Below are 15,355 nucleotides of genomic sequence, written 5' to 3'. Positions count from 1 at the left end.
ACCAAAGCGAAAGCCCTCCGCCACTTGGCTGCGCCTAGAAATCGGTGACAAAGGGCAGCCCTGGCGGAGCCCATCACCCACCGGGAACGAGTCCGACTTATTGCCGGCAATGCGAACCAAGCTCTTGCAACGGTTGTATAGGGATCGAATGGCCCGTAGCAATGGGCCAGACACCCCATACTCCCGCAACACCTCCCACAGGACACCCCGAGGGACACGGTCGAATGCCTTCTCCAAGTCCACAAAACACATGTAGACTGGTTGGGCAAACTCCCATGCACCCTCAAGTATCCTCGAGAGGATAAAGAGCTGGTCCAGTGTTCTGCGACCAGGACGAAAACCGCATTGTTCCTCCTGTATCTGAGGTTCGACTATCGGACGAACTCTCCTTTCCAGCACCCTGGCATAGACTTTCCCAGGGAGGCTGAGGAGTGTGATCCCCCTGTAGTTGGAACACACCCTCCGGTCCCCCTTCTTAAAGATGGGGACCACCACCCCGGTCTGCCAGTCCACGGGTACTGCCCCTGATCTCCACGCAACATTGCAGAGGCGTGTCAACCAGGACAGCCCTACAACGTCCAGAGCCTTCAGGAACTCGGGGCGGACCTCATCAACACCAGGGGCTCTGCCACCAAGGAGTTGTTTAACTGCCTCAAAAAGTCCCACAGGCTAACCAAGCCCGATAGGACTCCTTCTTCAGCCTGGTGGCTCCCTTCACCTCTGGTGTCCACCATTTGGTTCGGGGATTACCACCACGGCAGGCACCAACCACCTTGCGGCCGCAGCTCAATGCAGCAGCTTCGGCAGTGGAGACGCTGAACATGGTCCATTCGGACTCAATGTCCCCAGTCTCCCTCGGAATGCTGTTGAAGCTCTGCCGGAGGTGTGCGTTGAAGATCTCGCGGACTGGGGCCTCTGCTAGACGTTCCCAGCACACCCTCACTACGCGTTTAGGTGCACCGGGTCTGTCCAGCGTCCTCCCCGCCACCTGATCCAACTCACCACCAGGTGGTGATCAGTTGACAGCTCAGCCCCTCTCTTTACCCGAGTGTCCAGAACATATGGTCGCAGGTCTGGTGATACGATTACAAAATCGATCATCGACCTACGGCCTAGAGCGTCCTGGTGCCACGTGCACTTATGGACACTCTTATGTTCGAACAAGGTGTTCGTTATGGCCAAACTGTGATTAGCACAGAAGTCCAATAACAAAGCACCGCTCGGGTTAAGATCAGGGAGGCAGTTCCTCCCAATCACGCCCCTCCAGGTCTCGCTGTCGTTACCCACGTGAGCATTGAAGTCTCCCAGTAGGACAACAGAGTCTCCAGGTGGAGCACCTGGAGACTCTGTTGTCGATGTTCTTTTTATAAGGGTCTTTTGAATCGCTCTTTGTCTGGTCCCTCACCCAGGACCAATTTGCCATGGGAGGACGCTCTCAATGGTTCCCCAGTAAAATGATGTGAGGATAGGAGGAGGGAGACTGGCCTTCTTCAGTTTCCTAAGAAAGTGAAGACGTTGTTGGGCTTTCTTCATGATGGTGGTGGTGTTCAGGTTCCAGGAGAGATCGGCTGACCCAGGAACTTTACACTGTTGACCATCTCAACAGCAGATCCGTTGATGTGCAGAGGGGTGTGGGCCGTTGAGGTCTTCCTGAAGTTAACAACCATCTCTTTAGTCTTCTGAACATTTAGAGACAGGTTGTTATTCTGACACCAGTCCACCAGGTGTTGTACCTCCTCTCTGTATTCACACTCATCGTTGTTGGTGATGAGATCCACCACTATTGTGTCATCTGCAAACTTGATGATGTGGTTTGAGCTGTACTGTGCAGTACAGTCATGTGTTAGCAGGGTGAACAGCAGTGGGCTAAGCACACAGCCCTGTGGCGATCCTGTGCTCAGTCTGACGACTTTGGAGGTTTTATTTCCTATGAAGACAGACTATGGCCTGTCAGTTAGGAAGTCCAAGATCCTGTCTCAGAGTGAGGTGTTTATTCCTAGTGAGTCCAACTTCTTTACCAGCTCCTGGGGAATGACTGTGTTGAATGCTGAGCTGAAGTCAATAAACAGCATTCTGACATAAGTGTCCTTTTGTCAAGATGGGATGAGATGGCATCATCTGTGAAGCGGTTTTGGTGATCAGCAAACTGTAGCGGGTCCAGATTCAGTGGAAGCTGAGTTTTCATGTGCCTCAATACCAGCCTCTCAAAGCACTTAGTGATGATGGGCGTAAGTGCCACCGGCCGGTACTCATTGAGGCAGGACACAGTGGACTTCTTTGGCACTGGGATGATTTTTGTGGTTTTGAGGCATACAGGTACCACAGCTGGGCTCAGTGATGTGTTTAGGATGTCCGTGAGGATGCCTGCGAGCTGGTCAGCACACTCCCGAAGCACCCGGCCAGGTATGTTGTCAGGTCCTGCAGCCCTTTGTGGGTTTACTCTCTTGGGATGTAAAACAGACTGCCAAGACCTCCACAAGTTCTGAACAGTGCACAGATACAGTCGTTGCATTCTTACACCAGCTGTTATTGATGTAAACACACAGTCCACCGCCGCGTGTCTTACCCGATGATAGGGGGTCTCTGTTGGCACAGTAGCTGGCTAGCATGTCTAGCTGGATAGCGTGGTCTGTGATGCCTCTGTGTAGCCATGTTTCAGTAAGATTAAGGACACAGCAGTGTCTTATTTCTTTCCGGGTGTTTAGCAGCAGTCTCAAATAGTCAAGTTTGTTTTCTATGGAGCGCACGTTGGGGAGCAGAAGTGATGGGGGTGCCGGTCGGCTACGGTTGGCTTTTAGCCTAGCATGGATACCGGCTCGCTTACCGCGCTTCTGCTACCTCACACACCATTTTCGATGTACTTCCGGGCGGATGCTGAGATGTTGTGGCTCCGTAGCCCGTTTGTTCGGAGCTTGCAGAATGCCGCAGCGGCACAGTTTCTCCAGCGTGTCTCCATCTGGCTGAGTTTGGTGGCGTTTTTCTAAATCCAGAAGTTGTTGATGATTGTAGATGTGTTTGACTGTTGCTCCGACGCACATTACAGCTGTATAATAGACCAAACTCGAATAGAACTTGAGTTAAAAACAAAATCACACCATGGTTTTGGACCCGGTGTGGCCGCTGCGACCTAGCGCGCCGCCATCTTGGCCTGCCAATCTTGGCCTGCCAATCTTGGCCTGCCAATCTTGGCCTGCCAATCTTGGCCTGCCAATCTTGGCCTGCCAATCTTGGCCTGCCAATCTTGGCCTGCCAATCTTGGCCTGCCAATCTTGGCCTGCCAATCTTGGCCTGCCAATCTTGGCCTGCCAATCTTGGCCTGCCAATCTTGTTGTTCCTAGAGTATTTAAAAGTAGAATGGGAGGGAGAGCCTTCAGTTTTCAGGCCCCTCTTCTGTGGAACCAGCTTCCAGTTTGGATTCGGGAGACAGACACTATCTCTGCTTTTAAGATTAGGCTTCAAACTTTCCTTTTTGCTAAAGCATATAGTTAGGGCTGGACCAGGTGACCCTGCATCCTCCCTTAGTTATGCTGCAATAGATGTAGGCTGCCGGGGATTCCCATGATGCATTGAGTTTTTCCTTTCCAGTCACCTTTCTCACTCAGTATGTATTAACAGACCTCTCTGCATTGAATCATATCTGTTATTAACCTCTGTCTCTCTTCCACAGCATGTCTTTATCCTGTCTTCCTTCTCTCACCCCAACCGGTCACAGCAGATGGCCCCGCCCCTCCCTGAGCCTGGTTCTGCTGGAGGTTTCTTCCTGTTAAAAGGGAGTTTTTCCTTCCCACTGTCGCCAAAGTGCTTGCTCATAGGGGGTCATATGATTGTTGGGTTTTTCTCTGTGTATTATTGTACGATCTACTGTACAATATAAAGCGCCTTGAGACGACTATTGTTGTGATTTGGCGCTATATAAATAAAATTGAATTGAATTGAATTAAAAACTTTCATTATTTCATTATTAATCTGTCTGTAGTGTACAGTATTCTGCATTTTCTGTGAGTGTCCTAAAGTGTGGCCAAATTGAATGACAGCAGGAGAAATGTGCAGTGTGTTGGGATTTTTGACTGTATTCTGCCCAGAATGTTTTCTGTCAATGAGGATAAAGTTGCTTTGCAAAATCTGAAAATCTGTAAATCGAGTTGGCACAAATCCAGTTTTAAACTGAGGGTGGACAAACTAAACTGAAGCAAGATGGCATACAGGCTGTATGTGTGGGTGTGATACAGAGGCAGGAGTGACACTGATTGTACCTTATGTGACAACACCAAGGTGATCCAGACATCGTGGTGAAACGGTGGTCTGAATGTTTTTCCTGGATGGGTGTACGCTGGTGAAGATGTGGTGGTGGCACAGGAGGAAGAAAATCAGGAACTTCAGCAGAGGCACATGGACCTGAGAAAGGGGAAGTATTGAGTGAGGAGTCCACAGCAATGCAGGACAAAATGATTTTGTACAGTCGCCGCAGCTAAACCTTGACCTTTCTCTTGGCAGAATCAAGCTCAGATATCCTTTTTAATAGCAGTTCTCTCATGATGCATATATTATGAAGTCAGTTTTGATTCAAGTTTACCCGTAGTATATTTTCCATGTTTTTTTAAGCACAAGCACATTCCCTCTGGCTGGTTTGTTTTCAACGTCTTTGTAATGCCCTTTTCACCACATGGTTATTTGTTTGTGGTTTGAATGAACCTTTCCCTAAATTCCTGGACAAACCCGACTCATTTTAGTAACATGGTAGATAAATGAGCTTCATGACAGACTAATAAAACCTGCAAAAGTATCCATGTCAGCATCAGGTCAGATTCTTTTTATTGTTAATTGTCAACTGTTTTAAGTATTCTTGGCAGAAAAGAGTAATGGGCAGTAGCCCAATGAGCCTCACTTTGTAAATCCAAAATATTTATTTTTCCAGCATGGTGTTATATAACTGGGGTATGTTTCTTTGCATATGCAAATGCAAATGCACTGAGAATGAAAGTTGAATATGTTTAAAAGCTGACAGTCACATATGTCAACGTCCACTGTGGTTTGCATGGACGCACCACTTGTTCTGCTACCTCTGCAACCTCACATGAGTTGTAAACAGCTGGTGGGTTCTTGGATTTTCTCTTTCTGTTGTTTATGGCAGTTTTCTCACTTTTTATAGGGAACCCAAATATTTTGGCACACAAGCTTCTTTATTGAGTTCCTCCATCCAAGGTAATTTACTGATAGGTCAGAAGGGTGGAAACTGATGATCTTTCTAGAAGAACAGTTTTCCTCATAATATAAAGAATGAAAACCTGGTATCCTCCCTGTTTTCCTGTTTGTGCACATTTTTTCTCCCTGAATGTTACATTTAGTTTATTAAGATCCACTTCACATTATCTATGTTGAACAGTGTGGTGGCAGATTTCTTTTCTCATGTATTAATCACATATTTAATCATATCACATTAGTTATAGTAATGTCACTTTCTCACTCTAGTATAGTAAGAGCACTCCTGTCACCAGTTTGTATGCATGTGGAATGTGATCACAAGTGAGGCCCAAGTTTTATTGCACCTTCACAGTGGACTCATTTTCCTCTTGAGGGCTCTGGGCATCCTGTTGCAGATGAGGTCACGGTTGGTCGGAGCTTTTCTTAGATTGAACAGTTAAGGATCTGCCAATAATTGATCTGCTGTGGAATGTTCTTTGTTTAAGAGCGTCTGTGTCTGCGTATATAAGATGTAAGGGTGGTGGCCACAATTCAGAGATGGTCCCGGTGTTTCACTGGGATGTTCTCTCCACATTGCAATGTGTTGATTAAACCCACTTCAAATCAAGCTCACTGGGTGTGTTGCAGGTTCCATAACAACAGTTACAGCTTCATTGGTACAGCCTAAGTCCACAAAAATGATCTTCTTCTGTAATAAGAAACTACACTCCCTGCAAGTTTAATGGTACTAGTAATAAAAATATTAGTAAACAAACTGTTAAAATCCACTGATTATTCTAGTTTGTGTGTCACTTTCAGGATTCAGTGTCGTCATTAATTGGAATCGCCTCACAATTCAGGATAAAAGAAATTATTGCTATCCTTGGAACCTGTGTTGCTAACAAGCATGTGATTGAGGCTCCATAACCTTCATGGGAATTAAACTTGCTTGGGATTTGTGCTTCTAGACACTCTGTATATTTTCCATAGGCAGTGTTGGGAAGGTTTCTTTTAAAATGTATTCCATTACAGAATACAGAATACATGCCCCAAAATGTATTCTGTAACGTATTCCGTTACGTTACTCAATGTGAGTAACGTATTCTGAATACTTTGGATTACTTAATATATTATTATGCTGTTTACAACTACATGAATGTACTATTGCTGTGATTTATTACTGTTACTGAAGGTCCGCGGCTCCGAACCGTAGTAAAGGGACCTCTGGCTAATACGGTGGGTTCTGTGTCGGGCTCGTAGCCGAAAACTAGCTTTACTTTGTTGTCTGGGTCAACTTTGCTTGCGAGAGACAGAGAGAGGCGTTGAAAGGCTGCTCCAACTGAGCTTGTTGTTTTTGGAGGAAAACATGAACACGGTGTACAGTCGAGTCTTAATAGCTTACTTACAGCTGGGCTCGTCAGGCTCTCTTCTTGGCTGCAGTGGTTATTATTATATTTACATGCTTCCAGCTCCCGTTTTTGCTCGATGACAGCTCGTACTTTTCCTTTTCCTCCCTCCCTCGCTCACAGACACATAACGTGTATGGCAGTCCATTCTCCCTGCAGCACGGACTACACTGCCTATGATGCTACATTCTTTAGAGCTATACCTGTAGCATTCTGCCTATTAGCTTAGCACAACAACAACAAAAAGGCCTCTCTCACCCAGGAAACACGCAGAGAGAGCGTCACCATATAACCATGGCAACTGTAACGCTGCCGCCTGGAACAACAGAACGTAGCTGTCAAACAAAACCCAAACAGTCCTGACCCGCCACAATATGAAACAGGGAAGTACCGCCGTGTAATCCATTTATTTCAACAAAGTAACTGTATTCTAAATACCACCTTTTTAAACGGTAACTGTAACGGAATACAGTTACTCATATTTTGTATTTTAAATACGTAACGGCGGTACATGTATTCCGTTACTCCCCAACACTGGGGACATTTCAGGTATTCATTCATTCATTCATTCATTCAGGTATTTCAGGTAGAGACTTTCCCAAAAGGAGATGTACCACTTAAGGGAAATAGTACTGTCAGAAAATATTAGCATTTTGTAGTGTTGCTAAAAAAATTGAATGGGTATGTGAATAAAGATGCTTTCCTGATACTTTTTACTTTTAGTCATTGGTGCTTTAGCTGACAGTGTTAATTAAGGTACCAAGGCATGTCAGTTTCAATCTAGAGCTCCACATCCATGAGCATTTCCAGTAACAGACATTTTTGAGTCTTTTGTTGGTTGTTGTAAAGTTTGTTGAAATGTTCACATCAGTTCTATGGACACATATATGTATTATGGGCTGAAGGTCAGGGAACTCCTGGGTTTATCAAACATGGAACGTATCAAAAAGCTTAGAAAAGGTTTTCTTGAGAAGTCTGGTGCAGAGTCAAACTGCAAACCTTGCACACTTTAAAAGTAAATGCTTTCTAAATGCTTTGCCTAATGAGGCAAAGCTGCACAAAAAACACTAGGCATGCCTATATAGTAAAGAAGCAAATTTGCCCTTTGTTCTCCTTATCTAATGCTTGAACTAGTTATTGCCAAAGTAGCTGTATGGCTGCCAACCAGTAGGGTTACACTTTATATACTCATCTGTCTGGGTTCATATAGCAGGCAGACACCAAAAATACTGCTCATAAAATTAATAAACACTTTTTAAATCACAGTATAGTATGATTATAATTTAGTACATTGAAGTATATAGTATATAAAATCATATATACATATAAAATATAAAATTAAACAAAATTACCTCCAAAAGGCCATCGGTGTAAATGCCTTTGACCAGACCATCAGCACCGGCATACATGCATGTGGGGGCCACACTGAGTACGATTTTGAGATGCTGTAATGAAATTTTGGCAAAATGAACAAGCCTGTCTCATTATTTTTCTACTTTGATTTCCTGTGTGTCTTTGAATTCATCCCTCTTTCAGTAGGGATTGAAAATGTGATGTCATTCAGGGGTAAAAACCGCAAAGGATTCTGGGAACATGTGGCAAGCGGTACTAGCACATGCAGGCTTTCAATTAAAATCAGTTACATAGCGATAAAAAGAAACACAAAAAATGGCAAGAAGCTGTTGTATTATTAACTGCAATAGCCGGTCGCATGACAGCCACGGGAAGCCGACGGGTAAAGAGATCGGTTGTTATCGGATTACGTCATTGAAGAGAAATTGTTCAAGTCGTGTTTCCGAAGTAACAAAGAGGTGACGGATGGCCTGGATTGCAGCCATTCAAAGACCAAATATAACGTCCCAGAACACTCCAGCTCACACGTTAGTCTGCTCCAAGCATTTCCACAAAGGTCAGTCTTCTGTTGTAGTTAATACGTCATTTTTCATAACATAATTGGTGATATAGGTTACAAGCAAGTCTGGCGCTGAACAGAAATTGTGGCGCTATGCTCCTTTGTTTATTGTGCATAAATAGTGAATTGTGCTGACACAATATTGCGTTTCGCTTCATTTATTACCATGGTACATTGACAAAAACATATACTTTTATTCACAGGATAAAACAGTTGTTTTGTATCACTAATTGCCCAGTACGATTACAGCATACAGTATTATTGTCACTGCTACATTTCTGTAATGCGAACCAGAAATTATTTCCACTACTAATTAATTACCGTTGAGCTCAAAGGTCCTATTAATAAACTGTTAACGAATGTGTATTTATGAAGACGATTTGTGAGGTAAACTTACCTTTGTTCGTACGATGGTCTTTCGTTCTACACGGTGCATTTCAAGGTCCTGTACCCATCCGTCGGTAAACTGTACCGGGGCTTGTTGCAGTGACCTGAAGTTACTAAACTTCATGAGTGTATGCACTCACTCCAAGAACCGTATAATTATAAATATGAGCGTGGTGAAAGTTGGGCAGCACGCTAACGTCTTTTGTTCACTCTGTGTGCTCGTAAGGGTCTAACCCTTTCACTCGTTTGATTTTTTCCTCGTATCTTTTCTTTGACTTTTCATCAAGTCTGTCTTTGTACGGACCGGCATTGTTCTCCTTCGTTTTGTACATAACTTTTTTGGGGGGCAAAGAAAAAACAAGAAGGTATTGGAACCGGAGAATGAACGTTTTGCGGTGCTGCTAATGCTTGCGTTTGATGCATTGCTTTGATTGTTTTGCCACTAGTACCCGGCATGCAATGCGTGAAAGTCACGTTGTCTGTCAATCTCTGTTGATAATTTTAATTTCCATCAAACAATGAGAGATCCTTTTGTTCTTCACACATTACCGAGTCCATATCAATACAGATTTTCTCCCCTATGATTTCTAACATTCACAATGTGTTTCTTTAATTTGTTTGAGGAGTAAGATATGAAGTTTACCCATAGTGTCACATCACCCTCTGCAACCCAATATGATTCCACCGTGTCATATTCATGGTTAGCTTGAGCTGTTGGCACTTTTTGGTCCTTTTCTCTCCATCTTCTCTCTATCTCACTTCTGTGTGTGTGTTGTGTGCACACGTTTGACTCTTTGCTGAAGGACTGGAGATGCATTGAGGTTTTGCTTTACATCAGCACAACTGACCAGTAGCAGAGCCTCAAAAGCTGCATCTTATCACATTAATAACAATAATAGCAATATTACACTTTATTTATAGGTGCCTTTCAAAAAACTCCAGGATACCTTAAAAGCAATAGTTTAAGATATCATAAAATTAATATCAAACAGAATAATCAAGCCTGTGCTACAGGCAGCCATATTTCATCTAGTCCTTCTGTTCATCATCTGTTCGCCAGTCCCCCCCCCCCCCTTCTGAATTTACTCTCTGATTGCTGGGCTCCACCTCTGGCTCAGACTTCCTCACTCTGCCACTGGAACCCAGCAGTAGTCATTAGCTCAGTAACGCCAGTTATGAAGCATATGTGTAAGTTCAGTATGGAGGATCCTGTTCTGTCATATGGGTCATTAGAGTCTAATCACCAGTCACTTTCTCTAAATAATATATCCTTATTGAAATTCTTTCAATAGTTTTGAGGATGACCAATTAAATAAATAAAGTAAGATCAACACATACGGAAACCATTTCTCCCAGTAGAAAGCTGCAGATTGGAATCTCCTCTCCCAGCATCTTTGTGAGAAAGTGTCTGGCAGTATAATATTGTCTGCAATTCTGAACTTCTTTTCAGTGTAGATGTTATATTAGACATGAAGAGTTTGTGGGAATAAGTTTAGATGCAGTAATAAGGACAGCATGCCCTCCTGACTGATGCACTGACCTCTTCACAGCTAAAACTCTGGTCCTGTGATGAATAGTCTAAATCAGAGATAGTCATCATTCTAATAACCCTCACTGGCTGTCTGTGAGGTTTTGCGAAGCCTCAAATTACATCTGTGCTCTTCCCTCAGATATGTGAAGTCATTCGGCCTCATTGGAATTGGAGGTTCCCATTAAAGCTGACTTCAACTATCAGCCTGTGGATGTAAAAAGTGAAAGGACATTGCGCATATAAACTTCCTGACATGTTTTTCAAGATACATGTTCATGTGTAAGAGCCTGTTAAAACTTCTAAAGGTACCAAATTAAACGAACTACTGCATTATAAATGGAGAAGAAGAAAAAGACAAAGCTAATAAGAATGTGACCTGCAGCACAGTTCAAACGCTAAAATGGTGCAGTGCATCCTGGACGATTTATGAGTTTATACCTGACACCTTATAACTGCTGCGGTGCCCATTAAAAATAAGGCTGTTTACTCAGAGTATGTAGCTGTGTTATACAGAATCAAGGTAAAGAAAAACAAATCACCTTATACCCTCTACGAAGGAGACAGAAGGTGAATAAATTAGATGTGTGAAAGTCTTTTATCCTTGAAGAACTGAGGTTTAATGACCTTTATATTACTGAACTCATTTGACCCTTATAAGATGTGTGTGCACATACATACATCTACCATAAAAGAGAAATGTTTAGGTCTGGCAGTGCCAGCAGAGATGTGTAGATGGAAAAGGAGGAGGATGAGGAGGAGGTGAAGGACTGCGGTCTCTCTAGTAAGCCAGCAAGAGTCCAAATTAAAAATTAAAAAGCCAAAGCAAGTCGAGGACACCTGCACCGACTCACACACTTCTGTCAAACCCCAAAACAAAGTTCTGCTGTCCCCAGGGTTGGCATGTGGAGCTCAGTGACCGTGGACTCAATACTTCTGTATAAATGCAGGAGAATATGACAAAACTTGGTGTTCACTTGATGAATTTGTTGTTTTGTTTTGTAAATGTGTGCCTGCTTTTCCATGCTTTCTTTCTGTGTCTGTACTGATGATAAATGTGTGCTGGCAGTACAGAGGCACTGTACTGTATTGCATTAAATAAATATACCACTTTTGTAAAGTGTGATTACTTTCAAGTTACTTTCCTTTCAATGCGTTTTTTAAAATGGGCTTGTCTCAGTCCATTACTTCGACATTTAGCGTTGCTGTGAGGACATATGCTTTACAGATGGGGAAACTGCTCATTTACCACAAACATGACTCTATTTCTTTAATATTTTAAATCTTTTAACTAGGGATGGGTATCGTTTAGGTTTTATCCGATACCGGTGCCAAACTGGTACTTTTGAAACGGTGCCGGTGCTCAAACCGGTGCTTAAAGAATTGAGAACACAAAATTGGTCCAAAAACCTCTCATGTTCAGCTGTTTTTTTGTAAAAAGATAACAATGTTAGCCTTTTCTGCAGCTATGGGGCATATATGGTATCACTCTTGGCTGGAAGCAGTGCTTAAACAATGGAAAAAACACAAACTTTGTCCAAACACCTCTCATGTTTAACTGTTTTCCACTTTTTCTTTGGTCATTTTAGCCTTTTTGGCCAGGGTGAAGGGAGTATCTGCCATCAAACAAGAAGACAGCCGCATGTAGCTATGATGGTGTTTGCTAGTTCACCTTACATGCATTAATGTAATAACGTGGTCACGCAGAGAAGAACAGCTGCTGCTGCATCATCATCCTCATCATTTCTGCTACACTGGCAGGGCTAGGGGCCAGGACTCTCCTCTTCGGGTTTTTGGGGGATGTTGCTAACTCCAGGTCCAATAACAGGCAACCCACCGCAGTAGATGTGCTCGGTGTGAGGTCTCACAGCAAGCTATCAAATACGGCGCATTTCTCAGCTTTTAAAAAAAACGCTATGCGTCGCCAGGTGTTTCATCAGATTTGAGGTGTTACCTCCTTTGACAGTATCACAGTATCAGCTTAAAGCACTTGTTGCAGCTGCTGAGTTTGCATCTTTTGCTGTGAAGTACAGCAAGACTTTGACCGCTTCGCCTTTGGCGTTTTTAATCTGTAGCTCTGCTCTAAAAGAACGTACGTACCTGGACCCGCCTACTATCCTCGGAAACGTAAAACGATTGGCTAGAATCTAAAGTGTCTGACAGCTCAGGAAAATAAAGCACCGAAAAAAAGCACCGAAATGTGCGCTGCTTTTCGGTCTGGTTACTACCGTTTATGTCAGAACCGGTGCCATCATGGCACTGGATACCGGTACCCATCCCTACTTTTAACAAGCCTCCTCTCAGCCTAATGCCAAGATTGTCTTTTGCCTGCTGCATTTATGCTGCAATTATAGACCAATGCTGCTGATTTTCAGCAATTTACCATTTTATTATATATGAGTCAAGTGAGTCAAAATCAAACATAATTTTAGAGTCTTCTCATATATGATGGCATAATTTGCTTGATATAAATCATATCATTATATGTATTGAGATGCACATTGGAAAAAATATTCCAAAATGAGATCACAACCAAGCATCAGATGACTGTGTCTGTAAAAATAATGTGTTTTTCTGTAGAGCTGGTTGTAGAACAGAGACAAGCTGGTATCACACAGTTCCTGCAGATTTTTCAGCTGCACATCCAGGATAAATCCTTTCAAAAACAATATAATTCAACATTCAGTATTCATTTCCAAGGAATCAGCTTATAGATATATTATACAGATTACGGTGAGTGTACATGTTTTCAATATACAAACATTAAAAATGTTTCAGTCCTTTACAAAAATGCAGACAAACTACTCACTCGTCAGCAGAGATGGGCCGATTACTTTTTTCAACTAACGAGGAAAGTAAGGGATTACTATTGCAAAAACGGTAATTAGATTACCGTTACACTCCCGTAGGAACGCTGCGTTACTAAAGCCGTGATTTGTTTGCGAGAATGTCTCATGACAGTGACGTAAGCGGGTACGACGTTTGTGACAACAGCTGTGTGCAGATCAACAATGGATCATATATCGAGTGCAGGAGAGAGTATGAGCGTGCAGCGTTTAAAGCGTGGAAGTACTGACCTTACTTTGAGTTTGATTCCATAAAAAGTGACAAAAACATTAGTGTCCGTTGTGCGTGGGAAGAAAACTTCTTTTTACAGCGAAAAAAACCCTAAACTTCCAAACAAGCACCGAGTAGCTACGACGTAATGGGAAACTCACAGAGAAACTGCCGTATCCTTCCACTGACCGCTGCACACCTGCACCAGGGTAAACCTCCGCCTACCCTACTCCTGCTTTACAGGTGAAAATAGAGCCAAAGGACCGCTGAGTCTTTGACTTTATTTATTTTCTGCTGTGTTTTACTTGCATCTATTTGAAAGACTGAGTGTAAACACACAAAAAGTATTTTATTTTATGTGCTGGAATGTGCAGAAAATAAGTTTAAATATTAAACAAATTTCTTGTATATAATTGTTATATATAATGTTGTATATAATTACATTTTTGCTTGATGCATAAAGTTAAAAGATTAAAACTAATAAAACAAGTTTTAAAAAGAGACTTTTCCATTTGATTACATTTTGTATGATGGATTATGTAGAAAAAGTAGAATTGGGCTGAAAGATCTATCGCTTTATCACCTATTCAGGTTGTAAATCGTGCTTTTAAAAAGTAACTAAGTAATTAATTGAAAATAAGTAATCAGTAAAGTAACGGGATTACTTTTTTGGGGAAGTAATCAGTAATTAGTTACTGATTACTTTTTTCAAGTAACTTGACCAACACTGCTCGTCAGAGCTTCATCTTTTAGGACATGCACTCAGCAGGTCATTGCCATCACTGCTCAAATCTAAAGCCCTGGTTGATCTCTCATCCTGCTCTCTTTCCCCCATTCTTTCTTTGACCACCACTTTTTTACTTTGGCTTCCTAAACATAATTTATATTGCCACTCCATCACTGCACTAATTTACAAGACACTTGCCAACAAACAAATTGTTGCACAGCTGAGGCTCAGACACATTTTCCACAAGACGTAAAGTAAAAGTAATCTACTTCCTCGCGATCATAAGTTTTCTGCAAATGCCCTTATTTTTAATTGATGGAGTGTCAACTGATTGAATGAATATTTGCAACTTAAATTCACTTTATAAGGAAAATGTGTACTGTATAAATAAAGTTAGGCTTTGGATCACAAGGTAGACGCAGTTAACCTGGAATCTGTCCAACTTTAACAACAGTAGTGTATGCATGCTTTATAACAGAGGGGCTAATTAGACTGTGATGTTAACTATCATTAGGAGACGGTTGATAAATGCATGGAGTTTAGTTTTCAGGTAGGCTGTTGCATTTAAATGATTCACAGCTCTTAGTAAGTGGCCCAACGTGTGCCAAGAAAATATTCCCTCCATCACTCTGCCACCAGCTTCAACTGTTGATACATGGCAGGATGGATGAGGAGGAACTCCTGAGGAGAATGTAAGCCACACCTCTACCCTCTTTTCCCCTCTAACCTTTTAGATGTGTTTTAATGTCAACTTCACAATAAACAGACTCCCACACACTGTGAACCTTAATTACATTTCATTACTAAACATCCTTTGTGCAAAATAGGTATTTAAGTGAATAATTGCCTCATAATTGTCTAGTATCAAAACATCTACAAAAAAAGATTTGCTAAACAGATGCTGTGCTTCCATTGCTGGGCCTGTTTATCCCTCTGCTATGCATCTGTTTTCTGTAATAGATGTAAAAGGCATCTCCAGCACCACATATTGTCGTTCAAACTGGGAAGACTGTACTTGTGAACTGGGGCTATATAAATTGAAATGAAATGAACTGAAAGCACACAATTTTGGCATGTTGGGTCTAAATTAATACATGGATTAATAACTTGATTTTATTGTCCAGCAGCTTACAATAAAATGGTAAAGGGCCTGTATT

The sequence above is a fragment of the Neolamprologus brichardi genome, chromosome 17 (assembly GCF_056152115.1).
Source record: "Neolamprologus brichardi isolate AB-2024 chromosome 17, ASM5615211v1, whole genome shotgun sequence".
NCBI lineage: Eukaryota > Metazoa > Chordata > Actinopteri > Cichliformes > Cichlidae > Neolamprologus > Neolamprologus brichardi.
The sequence above is the reverse complement of the archived record's forward strand: the minus strand, read 5'-3'. Positions refer to the sequence as shown.